Genomic DNA, 15,638 nt, shown 5'->3' on the forward strand with positions numbered 1-15,638 from the left:
TTAATTACATTTTGAAAATTAACGAATTAGAAATTAATTTTAAAATCAAATTTATTATTAATAAATAAATTTATTTATTAATAAATTAATAAACAAAATTGAACAAATTAAAATTAATTTTTATTTTTGCTTATATTTTTATTTTTTCTACTAGGATCTTATTCAGATTATACTATTATGTATTAGACATATTACTATTTTGTATATTACTATCTTACGTCTTTATTATATCTCATATATTATGTTTTTATTATAAAATGAGAAATATTGTCCAAATAAAATACCCCTACCTACAGTTTGCTTGAATCAAAGCTAGATAGTTTTACAATTATAATGTTCAAATTTAATTTAACAAAAGGAATCTTAGAGTTTCTTGGTATGCTTAAAAACCAAAATGAGAGGACCTAGGGAAACTATACTTACCTTTCTTCATTTTTATTTTTCCTGAAATCCATACTTGCTCGAATTGCTTCCATCCAAAAAAAAAGAATTACTCTTAATTTGCTGTCCTAACCCCCAGAAAAGCTAGCAAACATAAGAGATTAAAAGCCTGCTCTTAAATGGCCCATGCACAAATTCATCCACTTCAGAAAGCAACATAAAATAACAAGAAAGAAAGGTGCACAGTCTTTTGGTGGAAAGAGACTCACTTTATAAGCTATGGGTGCATCTTGTTGAGAGGTGAGACTTCCTCAGGGAGTGAGACATTGGTGGCAGCCATTATTGTGACCTAGTACAGGCATGCTGACATCGACACTGGCAGATGCCATTGGAATTCTTTCCATGGCCCTTTAGCACAGGGATTGGCCCCACTCACTAGAGCACCAATTTAATCCAGCTTAGCTGGGACAGGCAGCCCAGCCTAGGGACTGGCCCCATCCAACAATAAGCCCTCAGACAACTTGTGAGACTGCATAAATGGGATGTCTGAACCTCTACAGCCAGGCAAGTGGGTCTGCCTCTGGGGGGCAGGGCATTTGTGAGGAGTGGGCTACATTGGTGGAGTGTGTGGAGCCTCTGCACTGGGGTAATTGGGTCCACTTCAGGGTGCCAGAGTGTTCATGGAGCAGGAATGTGTTGAAGGGGTGTGTGGTCCTACAGGGAGGGGGCCTGGTCAGCTGCAGCAGACCTGTGCTTCTCAAACAGTAACATAGGGCATCAGTCCACCTTTCAAAGCCTGAAAAAACTGGGTGTTCCCATGCCTTGGGATGGACTTGCTTAGCTGCAACACTGAGATGGCTGACAACAGCAATGCAGGCCAAAAGTCCATACCAATTTTAAGCTGCTGAGTGTGGCAAACAGCCATGATGGGGGCGTATTCACTTAACAGAAACACTGCAACAGGAATGTGATATTAGACCTTGCATCCAACTGTGCTGGGGCTCCCCATCCTGGAAAAGTGACTGAAAGGTGCATAGCAGCCACACAGAGATAAGCATTACAACCAACCAGCCAGGGGGACAGCCTAGTCTTCACAGGTTCCTGCAGCAAGATCAACTCTGCCACAACAGACACATGTTGCCAACACAAGGGACACTCCTGGAACATTTGTAACTGGTGACAGAAAAGAAGGATGCTTTCGGGCCTCATAAGGCATCTCTTACTTAAAGGCACCTCTCCAAGATCAAGAGACATAGCTGACCTACCTAGTACATAGATATAAGCACAGAGAAAGAGGCAAAATGAGGAGACAAAGGAATACATTCCGACTGAGGGAACAGGACAAAACCATAGAAGAACTAAATGAAACAGACATGAACAATCTACCTGACAAAGAGTACAAACTAAGAGTCATAAGGATGCTCACTGATCTCAGAAGAAGAATGGATGAACTCAGTGAGAACTTCAACAAAGAATTGGAAAGTATAAAAAATAATCAAACAGAAGTGGAGAATGCAATATTGGAAACGAAAAATTCATTACATCGATTCAAGAGCAGAGTAGATGATACAGAAGAGATGATAAAACAGAGTAGAAGAAATCATCCAAGCTGAACAGATAAAAGAAAAAAGAATGAAAAAGAATAAGAGCAGTCTCATGGACCTTTGGGACAACATCAAGTGTGCTAACATCTGTGTTATAAGTGTCCCAGAATGAGAAGAGAGAGAGAAAGGGGCAGATATTCTATTCGAAGAAATAATAGCTGAAAACTTTCTAAACTAAGGAAGGAAACAGACGTCCAAGTACAAGAGAAAGGTAATAAGTTACATACAAAGAAACCCAAGAAGGCTATCAGCTGACTTCTCAGCAGAGGCCTTACAGGCTAGAAGGGAGTGGCACAATATATTTAAAGTGCTGACAGGAAAACACTTACAGCCAAGAATATTTGACCTGACAAGGTTATTATTCAGAATGGAAGGAGAGATAAAGAGTTTCACAGACAAGCAAACTCTATAGGAGTTTATGACAAAGAAAGCAGCCTTACAAGAAATGTTAAAGGGACTCATCTAAGTGGAAAAAAAGAGCGCCAGAAATATGAGTAAAAAATAATTTTAAAAAACAATAAAATCACTGGTAAAGGAAAATGTACAGAAAAGGTAGAAGATCAATCAACTATGAAGGTAATAGGAAGGTCAAAAGACAAAAGTACTAAAAGTATATACTTCCATGATAAGAGGGTAACAGATACACACACAAAAAGAGGTTAGATATGATATAAAAAACAGGAGATGTGGGAGGAAGGGAGTAAAAGATTAGTGCTTTTAGCAAGAGGTTGAACTAAAGAGACTATCAAATTAATGTAGATTGTTATGTATGTAAGTTACTATATATGAACCACATGACAATCTCAAACCAGAAAGCTATAATAAATGCACAAAACATTAAGAGAAAGGAGCCCAAACGTAATACTAAAGAAAGCCATCAAATCACCAAGGAAGATAGCAAGAGAAGAAGAAAAGAACAGGGGAGCACTACTAAAACACCCAGAAAAAAACTAACAAAATGGCAATAAGTACATTCTCATCAATAGCTACTTTAAGTGTCAATGGATGAATGCTCCCATAAAAAGGCATAAGGTAGGTAATTGGATTAAAAAAAAGACCCATATATACCCTGCATACAAGAGACACACTTCAGACTTAAAGACTCTCACAAACTTAAAGTGAAGGGATAGAAAAAATACTCTATGCAAATGGCAATGAAAAGAAAACTGGGGTGGCAATACTTAGACAAAATATACTTGAAAACACAAACTGTAACAAGAGAAAGAAAAGGACACTACACTATGATAAAGGGAACAATCCAACAAGAGCATGTAATGCTCGTAAGTATCTATGCACCCAAATATAGGAGCACCTAAGCATATAAAGCAATTATTAACAGACATAAAAGGAGAAATAGACAGGAGAACAACAATGGTAGGGGGCATTAACACTCCACTTACACCAATGGATAGATCATCCAAATAGATCAATAAGGAAACATGGGCCTTAAATGACACATTAGACCACATGGACTTAGTATATATATACAGAACATTCCATCCAAAACCACAAAACACACAATCTTTTCAAATGCGCATGGAACATTCTCCAAGATAGATCGTGAGTTAGACCAAAATATGTCTCAATAAATTTAAGAAGATTGAAATAATACCAAGCATCTTTTCTCATCAGAACAGTATGAAACTAGAAATCAACTTTAGGAAACAAAACAGAAAAGCCACAACTATGTGGAGAGTAAACAAAATGCTACTCAACAATCATTGTGTAAATGAAGACGTCAGAAGAGAAATTAAAAAATACCTGAAGAAAATTGCAAATAAAAATACGACATAACAAAATTTATGGGATACAGTAAAACTGGTTCTGAGTAGAAAGTTTATAGCAATACAGGCCTATCTCAATAAACAAGAAAACTCTCAAATAAACAATGCAGCAAGAAACTGGAAAAAGAAGAACAAACAAAGCCCAAAATCATTAGAAGAAAGAAAATAATAAAAATCAGAGCAGAAATAGAGAATAAAAAAATACAAAAAAAATCAATGACACTAAAACCTGTTTCTTTGAAAAGAAACAAAATTCACAATCATTTAGCTTGACTCATCAAGAAAAAAGAGAGAATTCTCAAATAAGTAAAATCAGAAATGAAAGAGGAGAAATTACAACAAACATCTCAGAAACACAAAAGATTATTAGAGAATACTATGTGAAGCTATCTGCCAACAAATTGGATAACCTGGAAGAAATAGATAAATTCCTGAAATCATACAACCTTCCAAAACTGAATTAATACAAGAGATTTTGAACAGACCAGTCACCAGTAAGGAGATCGAAATAATAACCAAAAGCAGTATTTTGAGTTCTCACCATGCAGACAATATGCTGATTGCTCACGATGGACTGTGCTGTGTGATAATCAGGCAGGCGCTATGCTGAATGCTCACCTGAGAGTCACTCTGCTGAATATTCCCCAAGCATGGTGCTGAGTGTTCTCCAGGCAGGAAATGTGCAAGGTGCTTAACAGGCATTGCGTAGATTTCTCAACATGCAGGCACTTTGTTGAGTACTATTAAGGCATCGTGTTGAATGTCCACAAGGCACTGTGCTAAGTACTCAGCAGGCAATGTGCTGAGTGCTCACCTGGCAGACACTGTGCTGATGATCACCAAACAGGCACTCTAATGAGAGGCCAACAGGCATTGTTCTGGCTCCTCAACTGGCAGGGACAGTTCTGATGCTCACCAGGCTGACCCTATGCCTAATGATCACAAAGGATTGTACTGAGTGTTCACCTGGTACTGTAAAGGGGGCTCGCCAGGCAGGCATTGTGCTGAGTGCCCACCAAGTCAGCACTGCACTGATTCCTCAGCATGCAGGCACTCTGTCGAGTGCTTACCAGGCAGGCAATGAGCTGAGTGCTCAGAAGTCACTGTGCTGAGTGTTCATCAAACACTATACTGAGTGCTCACCAAGCACTGTGCTGAGGGCTCACAAGGCAGGCACTGTGCTGCATCCTCATCAGGCAGGAAGCGTACTGAGTGCTCAACAGCACTTTTCTGAGTGCTCACCAAACCTTGTGCTGATAGCTACCATGCAGAGATTGTGCTGAGTGCTAACCAGGTAATGTGCTGAGTGCTCACCTGTCAAGCACTCTGCTGAATGCTCAAGAGGCAGGCACAGTGCTGAGACATCAACAGGCAATGTGCTGAGTGCTAGCCAGGCACTGTGCCGAGCTTTCACCAGGCAGTGGGCTGAGTACTCAACAGTCAGGTACAGTGCTTAGTGCTCACACAGTACTGTGTTGAGTGTTCCTCAGGCAAGCACTGTGCTGAGAGCTCACCAGGCACTGTGCTGATACTCACTATGCAATGTGCTGAGTGCTAATAAGGCCACACTGTGCTAAGTTCTCACAAAGTTGGCATTGTGCTGAGGTCTCACCATTGGGAAGTTTACTTATTGCTCAAAAATTACTATGCTGGGTGCTCACCAGACAGGCACTGTGCTGAGTGTTCTTTAAGCACTGTGCTGAGTTATCATCAAGTTCTGTGCTAAGCACTCACCAGGAAGGCACTGTACTGAGTCCTCATCAGGTATTAACTGTGCTGAGTGATCACCAGGCTCTGTGCAGAGTGTTCAGAATGCAGGCTCTGCACTGAATGTTCACAAGGTAGTAAGCTGAGTGCTCACAAGGAAGTCTCTGTGTTGGGTATTCAAAAGGCAGGTAATGTCCACAGTACACAATATGCTCTATGCAGAGGGCTCATCTAGCACTGTATTGAGTTCCCACCAGTCACTGTGCTGAGTGCTTGACAGGCAGGCACTGTGACAAGTGCTCTCCAGTCATTGTGCTGGGTGACCATTAGGCACTGTGCTGAGTTCTCATCTTACCCTGTGTTGATTTCTCAGCAGGATGGTATGGTCCTGAGTACTAACCAAGCAGGCACTGTGCTACATGATTGCAAGGCACTGTGCTGAGTGTTCATCAGGCGGGCACTGTGCTGGGTACTCACCTTGCTGTTAATATTCTGGGTGCTCACCAGACCCTGTGATGATTTCTCAGCAGGCTGGCACTGTCTTGAGTACTAACCAAGCCAGCCCTGTGCTGAGTGATCACAACACGCTGTGGTTAATGTTTGTCAGGAACAATGCTGAATGTTCACCAAGCACTGTGCTCACTGGGCAGCCACTCTTCTGAGTGCTCACCACACTGACATGATGCAGACTGCTCATCAGATCTGGTTGGTGCTGAGTACTCACCAGGCGGACACTGTGCTAAGTGCTTACAAGTCACAATGTGTAGTGCCCACTGTGCTCTGTTCAGCGTTCACTAGTTAGTCAGGCATTGTGCTGAGTGCTCACCAGGACAACAATGCACTGTTTGCTTGACAGGTAGGCAGTCTGCTGATGGCTCAATGGCACTGTGCTGAGTGCTCACCAGAGACTATGCAGATTGTTCTACAAATAGGCACTGTGCCAAATGCTCACCAGGTGGCCATAGTGTTGAGGGCTCACCAGACAGGCACTATGCTGAGTGCTCACCAGGCAAACACCCTACTGAGTCGTCAAAAGCCACTCTGATGAGTGCTAATCATACACTAAACTGAGTGTTCACCAAGGAAGTGCTGAGTGCTCATCACGCAGTGTGATGAGTGTTCAAGAGGCAGGCACTCATCTGCATGCTCAGCAGGGAAACACTATGCTGAGTAATCACAATTCACTGTGCTGAGTGTTCCCTAGACCCTTTGCTGTGTATTCTCCAGGCAGTGTACTATGTGCCAGGAAGGCACTGTGCTGAGTGATCACCAGGCAGGACTGTGGTGAGTGCTCACCAGGCCATCATTGTGCTTAGTGCTCACCAGGAAGGCACTGTGCCGAGTGTATGCATATGTGCATAGAGAAGGACTCTCACTTACTTACAATGAAAGAATAGTTTCATGGATCCAGCTTGAAAAAATCTGTTTAATAACAACTTCATATAAGTATTTCAAATATTTCACTACAACTGTGATAAAACATCTATAACTTTCATTCAGTGAAATCACACATTGTTAAAACCCGTTTTCTTGTAACTCTTTATGAATATCTTCTTACAAGACTTTTCAAACACGGCAGTATAAGCAATACAGAATTTCTCTCCATCGCACATGGGAAAGAATACTCTCCCTGAAGCCATCTTGCAAGTAGCTGTTTGGGAACATTTTTGTAGAAGTCTTTTTAAATGTTTCACTGAAGCTGTGACAGGATAACTCTAACATTCATTCACTGAAAGAACCGCATGTTGACGACTTTCTGCTTGTAGCTGTTTAGGCATATCTTCATATAACTCTTACGAAACATGTCACCACAGGCGGGGCAGAATATGTATAACATGCATTCACTGAAAGAACGCTGGTGAAAAATTCTTACTTGTAGCTTTTTAGGAACATCTTCACATAAGACATTTCAAGATTTTCCTATATATGCATATGGAAAGGCTATCAGTTTTTTAAAAGTGAAGAATGCTTTTACTGAGCTCAGCTTGCAAGTACCTGTTTACTAACATTTTACTATAAGTCTTTCCAAATGTTTCACTATAGCCACGACAGAATGTCTTTAACATTCATTCAGTGAGAGAACACTGCGGAGAAAACATTTTCTTATAGGTGTTTAGGAATATATTCATATAATATTTATGAAACATTTCACTAGAAGTGGGACCAAATATATACAACATAAATTTGCTGAAAGAACACTGTGGTGAAAACTTCTTGCCTGCAACCTTTTAGGAGCATGTTCATATCATGTTCATGAAACATTTCACTATAGGTGGGACAGAATATTTATAACATTCATACACTGAAAGAACACTGGTGAAAATTTCTTACTAGTAACTCTTAGGAACATCAGCATATAAGAAATCTTAACATTTTCCATATCTGCTTAAAGAATGATATCAGTTTTTTTTAATTAAAGAATGCTGTCACTGTCCCCAGCTTGCAAGTACTTGTTTACTAACATTTTCTTATGTCTTTTAAAACATTTCATTAAAACCATGCCAAAATACCTATAACATTCACTCAATGAAAGAATTCTGTGGTGAAACCTTCTTGCTCTGACTGCCATGCACTAGCCACTACACCTAAGTGCCAACTACGAACCTGTCTCTGCACCTCAATGGCAACTGTATACTATTCACTCTATCACAGTGGCTGAATGTTCCACAAATGCAACAGCTGCTACACCACAGTGCCTACCCAGTAACAGGCACTATACCAGAATGCCTTATCTGTCCAGCTACTATACACCAGTCCCAACCATGCACCTGCCACACTACCTCAGTAATTACCATATACCAGAGACCACACTTCAGTTCCTTCTATGAAAAAGCCACTATACCTCTGTGCAAATTGTGCACCATCAAGTATACTTCAGTGTCAACTATGCACCAACCATTATGCCTCAGTGCTTCTACGCACCAGCCACTATACTACTACAATGCCTACCATTCACCAGCCACAAAATGTCAGTTACTAATATGCAAGAGCCACTATGCCTGAGAACTTACTATGCCTCAGCCAACATTACTCAGTGCCTATAATCTACAATCCACTGTACCTCAGTGCCTACTAAGCACCAGCCACTATGCCTCAGGGCCCACCATTCACCAGAATCTACATCCCTGTACAAAACCTGCAGCAGCAACTATTCATCAGTGCCTGCTATGGACAAGGCACTATACCTCAGTACATATCCTGCAGTAACCAGTAATATTTCCTGAGTATTCATCAAGAAGGTACAGTGCTGAATACTCACAAGACACTATGCTGAGTTTTCATCATGTATTGTACTGAGTGCTTATCAATCACAGTGCTGTACACTCACCATGTATGCACTGTCCTTAGTGCTCACCAGGCACTGTGCTGAGTTATCAGCAGGCTGGCATTCTGCTGAGTGTTCACAGGCAGGCACTGTGCTCAGTGATTATCAGGCCCAGTGTTGAGTGCTCATCAGGCAAACCTGTACTGGGTTCTCACCAGGAAGGAACTGTACTGAGTGTTCACCATCCACTTTGCTGAGTCCTCACCAACCTCTGTGCTAAGTATTCACCTTGCAGGAGTTTGTGTGTTGCTCATGAGTCAGAGTGCTTAGTGCTCACCAGACACATTGTTGCTTGTTAAACAGGTAGGCAATGTGCGGAGTGTTCAAAGGCAGATACTGCCCTGATATTCCTGATGGAGGCACTGTAATGAGTGAACAGGCACTGGCATGAGTACTCATCAGGCTGACCCTGTGCTGAGTTCTCCCCATACAGAATGATGCTGAGTGCTCACCTGGTCCCACACTGTGTGCTCATCAGAAAGGCACTGTGCTGAGTGCTCACAAGCAGGCATAGTGCTGAATGCTCACAAGGCACTATGCTGAGTGTTCATTGTGCTTTCTTCTGAGTGCTCCCCAGGCACTCAGCTGAAAGCTCCCCAGCCACTGTACTGATTACTTATCAGATAGGCACTGTGTTGAATGGTCACCAGGAACTGTGCTGAATGCTTAGCAAGCACAATGCTGTGTTCTCGCCAGGCAGGCACTGTGCTGTGTGTGCACCAGTCACAGTGCTTAACCAGACATCTATAATTAATACACAAAAAATTAAGAGAAAGGAACCCAAACGTAATACTAAATGAAGCCATCAAACCACAAGGGAAGATTGCAAGACAAGAGGCAAGGAAGAGAGAAGAATTACTAAAACACTCAGAAAAAAAGTAACAAAATGGCAATAAGTATGTACTTATCAATAGCAACTTTAAATGTCAAGGGACTAAATGCTCCAATCAAAAGGCATAGGGTGGCCGATTGGATACAAAAAAAGACCCATATATATGCTGCATACAAGAGACACACTTCAGACCTAAAGACACTCGCAAACTGAAAGTGAAGGGATGGAAAAAGATACTCCAGGCAAATGACAATATGAAGAAGGCTGGGGTAGCAATACTTATATCAACAAAATAGACCTTAAAACAGAGTCTGTAAGAAGAGACAAAGAAGGGCACTACGTAACGATAAATGGAACAACTCAAAAGAGGATATAACACCTGTAAATGTCTATGCACCCAACATAGGAGCACCTAAATATATAAAGCAATTATTAACAGACATAAAAGGAGAAATCGACAGTAACACAATAATAGAAGGGGAATTTAACTCTCCACTTACACCAATGGATAGATCATCCAAACAGAAAGTCAATAAGGAAACATTGGCCTTAAATGACACTTTAGACCAGATGAACTTAGTAGATATATACCGAATGTTCTATCCCAAACCCACAGAATACACATTCTTTTCGAATAAACATAGAATATTCTCCAGGGCTGATCACATATTAGGCCACAAAACAAGTCTCAATATATTTAAGAAGATTGAAATAATGCCAAGCATCTTTTCTGACGAGAAAGGTAGGAAACTAGAAATCAACTACAGGAAGTAAATTGGTAAAGACATAAATATGTGGACATGAAACAAAATACTACAGAGGGGCCGGCCCGGTGGCGCAGCGGTTAAGTTCGCACGTTCCACTTCTCGGCGGCTGGGGGTTCGCTGCTTCAGATCCCGGGTGTGGACATGACACTGCCTGGCATGCCATGCTGTGGAAGGCGTCCCACATATAAAGTAGAGGAAGATGGGCATGATGTTAGCTCAGGGCCACTCTTCCTCAGCAAAAAAGAGGAGGACTGGCAGTAGTTATCTCAGGGCTAATCTTCCTCAAAAAACAAAAACAAACAAAACAAAAGTGATGCTGAACAACAATTGGGTCAAGGAAGAAATCAAAGGAGAAATAAAAGAATAGCTGGAGACAAGTGAAAATGAAAATACGACATTGCAAAATTTATAGCATACAGCAAATCAGTTCTAAGAGGGAAGTTTATAGCAATACAGGCCTATCTCAACAAACAAAAAATTCTCAAATAAACAACCTAACAGTGCACCTAATGGAACTGGAAAAGGAAGGACAAACCAAGCCCAAAATCAGTAGAAGGAAGGAAATAATAAAAATGAGAGCAGAAATAAAGGAAGTAGAGACTAAAAAAAAAAAAAAAAAAAAAAGCCAGGAAAAAAATCAATGAAACCAAGAGCTGGTTCTTTGGAAAGCTAAACAAAATTGAAAAACCGTAACAAGACTCACGAAGAAAGTGTGGGCCCAACTTGGCACTGAGAGTCGGGCATGTCGGCCAACTCTCTGGTCTCAAAAGTGGACAACAGTGAGTTTCTAATGTGTCAGATTATGGAGGGTGGTGGGTCAGGATTTAATCCAGTGAGGCACTGTGACGACGATCTCCAAGTCCCAGTCTAAGTGACCCTTGAGGCAACCTTCAACCTACTGACCCTGAGACTGGGCCTCCACTAGACATGGGCAGAGGAGGCCACTTGAATGGAGCCACATCCCAGGGGACAGTGCCTCTCCCAGTTAATTACGAGTATCCCTTGAATGGACCCCTCTCACCACGCCACTCCAACTGCCATCCATAAGGTCATCATCCTCTCTTTCTAGGTACCTGGGAATGGTCAGTGGGAGCATGGATGCGAATGCTGCTACAACCTCGGGAAGTTATGCCAGCCAACTTGGGGCATACTACTCAGAAAGGTGTGATGCAACTTACCAGAAAACTTCCTCCATAGTTGTCCCACTGACAGATTCTAGGCCTAGGTGGAAGGGACGACCAGCCCCCTTCAGACAACACAGGTGAGCCATGTGTTACTCCTCTCCTTCTGCCCCGCATCTGCACTCAGGTAGAAGGCCCACCTTCTCTTCCTCTGCATTTAGTCTTGGGTTTCTCCAAAGATCTGTGCACTAGGCAGAAGGACAGTGTGACTTTTCTGACTCCAGAGAAGAGGGCTGGACCTGCTGAAGGATGAGCCAGGCTTTTAGGTTCCCCATTCCTTAGGTAGCCTGCCTGGGGAAACCACACTCCTTTGGCAAGTTTTCTTGGCCTTATGACTTGACAAAGTCTTTCTTCCTCCTGGAGATGAAGTTTCGAATCATGATACAAGTCCACTTTTTTTTTTTTTGAGGAGCAAGCAAGGCCTAGGCAGAACCAGCTGGCAGACGGATAGCCTTGATCAATTTCCCAGTCCACCGTTCACAAACAGGTCCAGACCATGACTTCCTAAGGACAGAAGCAATGACCTGAGCAGAAAGGTTGAAGAGGTGAGAGATAGATGAAAGGAATGTGAACCAGGTTCCATACAACCTGTGCACCCTCAAGTAAGAGGAGAGAATCATGGATAACGGTGAGGAGAAAACACAAGCGCAGAGATCAGGAAAGACAAGACCCATTACACACCACCCAAGGTCCACTTTTGACACCAGAGAGGAAAGTGGCATGCCTGATTCTCACTGCCAAGTTGGTTCAACACAACGGTTTCTCTGGCTGTGGCAAGGAAATGCCAGCAGCAGCTACCCAATGATCTGCTATGTCGTGGACCTGAAGAGGAATTTGGGCACACCTTCCCAACCACCCTCAAATCTCCAATATCACTTCCTCTCCCTCACACATTCAGGAGCCCAGCACCCAGGCCTTGAAGCAGCTTCCAACTGCACACGTGCAGAAAACAGCTCCTCTGGCCTAACAATGACTGACCTGGCTGCTAAGCAATGGAGCCTCAGGCCTCTGAGGGGATGGGAGCTCTCTCTGCCTGTGGCCTGGTGCAGGGGCAGGTGTCTGCTGTGGTCTGTGTCACTGGGCTATGCAAAGGAATGAATAGATGAATGAATGAATGAAAGGATATGTGGCTGAATGGATGTGTGTCTGAATGGATGTATGGATGATGGAGATAGAAGGAGGGAAGGAAGGGAGGGTGGCTCCAGCCCACAAGAGTGCAGCATGCCAGGTAGACCCAGACTGACCAAGCAAGATCAGGAACCTAGAAGTGATACACCTCACTGAATTTGGGTCTGAGGGTGTGCTTGGGGTTCTACAGTGAGTAATTTGCCCTGTGACCCCGAGGTAGGCCTGCCCATGCTGTTCTGGCTGGCTCGACTCATTCATGGGCTTCAGTGCCTGGAGCCACAGCCTGAGCCCAAGGAGCTGACCATGCCTGTGGAGAGGTGGGATTGCTTGCTTGTTTGGAGCCTTCCTGAAGTCCTCATTCCTCAAAGTGACCTTGTGTCTGTTTGGCTGTGTTTAACTGGTTCCCTTTCCTCTCCTGCGTCTTGTCTCTCCTGGGTGTTCCAAATGTGTGCGTGACTTAGCTATAGCCTCAGGTGCCAGTAGGAAGAAGCCCTTCTCCATCCTGAGAGAGACCTTCTCAAACACTCGAATGCCAGAGGATCTTATGAGGAGCTTATTTGAAACTTGCAGGCTCATGACTCTAATGCCACCAAACCCCCTCCCCTCAATGCTAAAATCTGACCTCAACGTAGTGCCATGGTCAAGAAGAGGAACGTCAACTTGGGACGACAGGACTGACTCAACTTCCAGCTAGTACTCAAATTCATCATCTGTCTAATTGCAGTTTAGCTGTCTGTTCTGACCTGCCAGCACTTTATCTTCTGGCATCCACTCTTTTGACAGGAAAAGAGGTCACCAGGAGGTGTGGGTGATGGTGGCAGCTCTTACAGGCCAGCGCAGCTCCTTGAAATGCACTCTTTCTCTCTCTCTCTGCTTTTCCTGTCTTCTAACGGTGAAAGCATCTCAGAAGTTGGGGTGGTGCTCAGCACATTTTCTCTCTGGTTACTGGATAGGGTATTCTTGATCCTGACCACTCTGGGGGTTCTTCTCGTGGCCCACTGTCCCGCTTGTTGTCCCTGTCATTCTGGATATCTCCAAATACTGCCTCAGAAACACTCCATCTCTCTCTCCAACTTTCCTTGCTGGATCCCAAATTCACATTTGACCTTTCTTCTCACTGTGCTGGAGTTTGCTCCTCACTTTTTCCCATGATTCTTTCCTCTTACTTGAAGGTGCACATGTTGTATGACACTGGTCCACGTGTCCATTAGCAGTATCTCGCCTCCTAGTCAACCCTTCTCATCAGGTCGCTGCTTCCATCCTTGAAGACATGGCATGGCCCTATTTGATAACAACGGACTTGGGACTTGATCTAGTCTATCCCTCTGCAAGATGGGTCCTCTTATGTATGCCAAATCCTGGTTGTGGACATGGCACTGCTTGGCACGCCATGCTGTGGAAGGCGTCCCACAAAGAAAGTAGAGGAAGATGGGCACGATGTTAGCTCAGGGCCAGGCTTCCTCAGCACAAAAGAGGAGGACTGTCAGCAGTTAGCTGAGGGCTAATCTTACTCAAAAAACAAAAACAAAACAAAACCAAAACGAAACTGCTACTGAACAACAATTGAGTCAAGGAAGAAATCAAAGGAGAAATAAAAGAATAGCTGGAGACAAGTGAAAATGAAAATACGACATTGCAAAATTTATAGCATACAGCAAATCAGTTCTAAGAGAGAAGTTTAGAGCAATACAGGCCTATCTCAACAAACAAGAAAAATCTCAAATAAGCAATCTAACAGTGCACCTAAGGGAACTGGAAAAAGAAGAACAAACCAAGCCCAAAATCAGTAGAAGGAAGGAAATAATAAAAATCAGAGCAGATATAAAGGAAGTAGAGACTTAAAAAAAAAAAACAGGAAAAAGTCAATGAAACCAAGAGCTGGTTCTTTGGAAAGCTAAACAAAATTGAAAAACCGTAACAAGACTCACAAAGAAAAAAAGAAAGAAAGTTGAAATACATACATTCAGAAACAAAAGAGGGAAAATTACAACAGGCACCTCAGAAATACAAACGATTATAAAAGAATAACACTAGTGGGAGTGCCAACTGATGCAATCACTATGGAAAACAGTCTGCAGATTCCTCAAAAAATTAATAGAACTACCATATGATCCAGCTCTTCCACCACTTGGTATTTATCCAAAGAACATGAAAACACAAATGCATAAAGATACATGCATCACTTTGTTCATCCCAGCGTTATTCACAATAGCCAAGACTTGGGAGCAACATAGGTGTCCATCGAGGTATGAATAGATAAAGAAGATGTAGTATATGCACAATGGAATACTACTGACAAATAAAAATGGCAAGGAATAGGATATATTGGAGAATATGAGGAAACCATTTGGTGTAAACCTAATTCGGCCTGACATTGTATTTCCAAAAGGGCCTGTCCAAGGCCGTTGAACATGCATTGTATATCTGCTTTAGATATTCCTCATGGCAAGAGCAAAGGCTCTTGACATAAAGCTGCAACTTCCCTCACCTTCCCAATGTTGGCATTTCTTTAAGGATTAAGCATCTTTCCTTAGGCTAGAAACTGATTGCTGCGCTCACCTGTGATCACCCAGCTCAAGACAATAGACTTGCCTCCTGCTACGCCCTCCGAGATAGCAGACCCACTACCTGCTGTGTCCATCAAGCGCTGTGCTGACAGGGCAATCTTGTGACTATTGTGGGAGGGACATTTCAATCATATGTGAAACGTCCTGCATGGGGGTATATAACCACTCTGTATGCCTCACTTCTTTGATGCCCTTTCTTCCTGTGGGAAGAAAGACCCTGGGCCATGGTACTCAGATTTCAGCTCAGAATAAACTCTCCCAAATTTTCATTTATAGATTTGTTATGGATTATTTTCGTCGACACTACTCAGCCACAAGAAACGATGAAATCTGGCCCTTTGTGAAAACATGGATGGACCCTG

This window comes from Equus asinus, unplaced genomic scaffold (genome assembly GCF_041296235.1).
Source record: "Equus asinus isolate D_3611 breed Donkey unplaced genomic scaffold, EquAss-T2T_v2 contig_812, whole genome shotgun sequence".
Taxonomy (NCBI): Eukaryota; Metazoa; Chordata; class Mammalia; order Perissodactyla; family Equidae; genus Equus; species Equus asinus.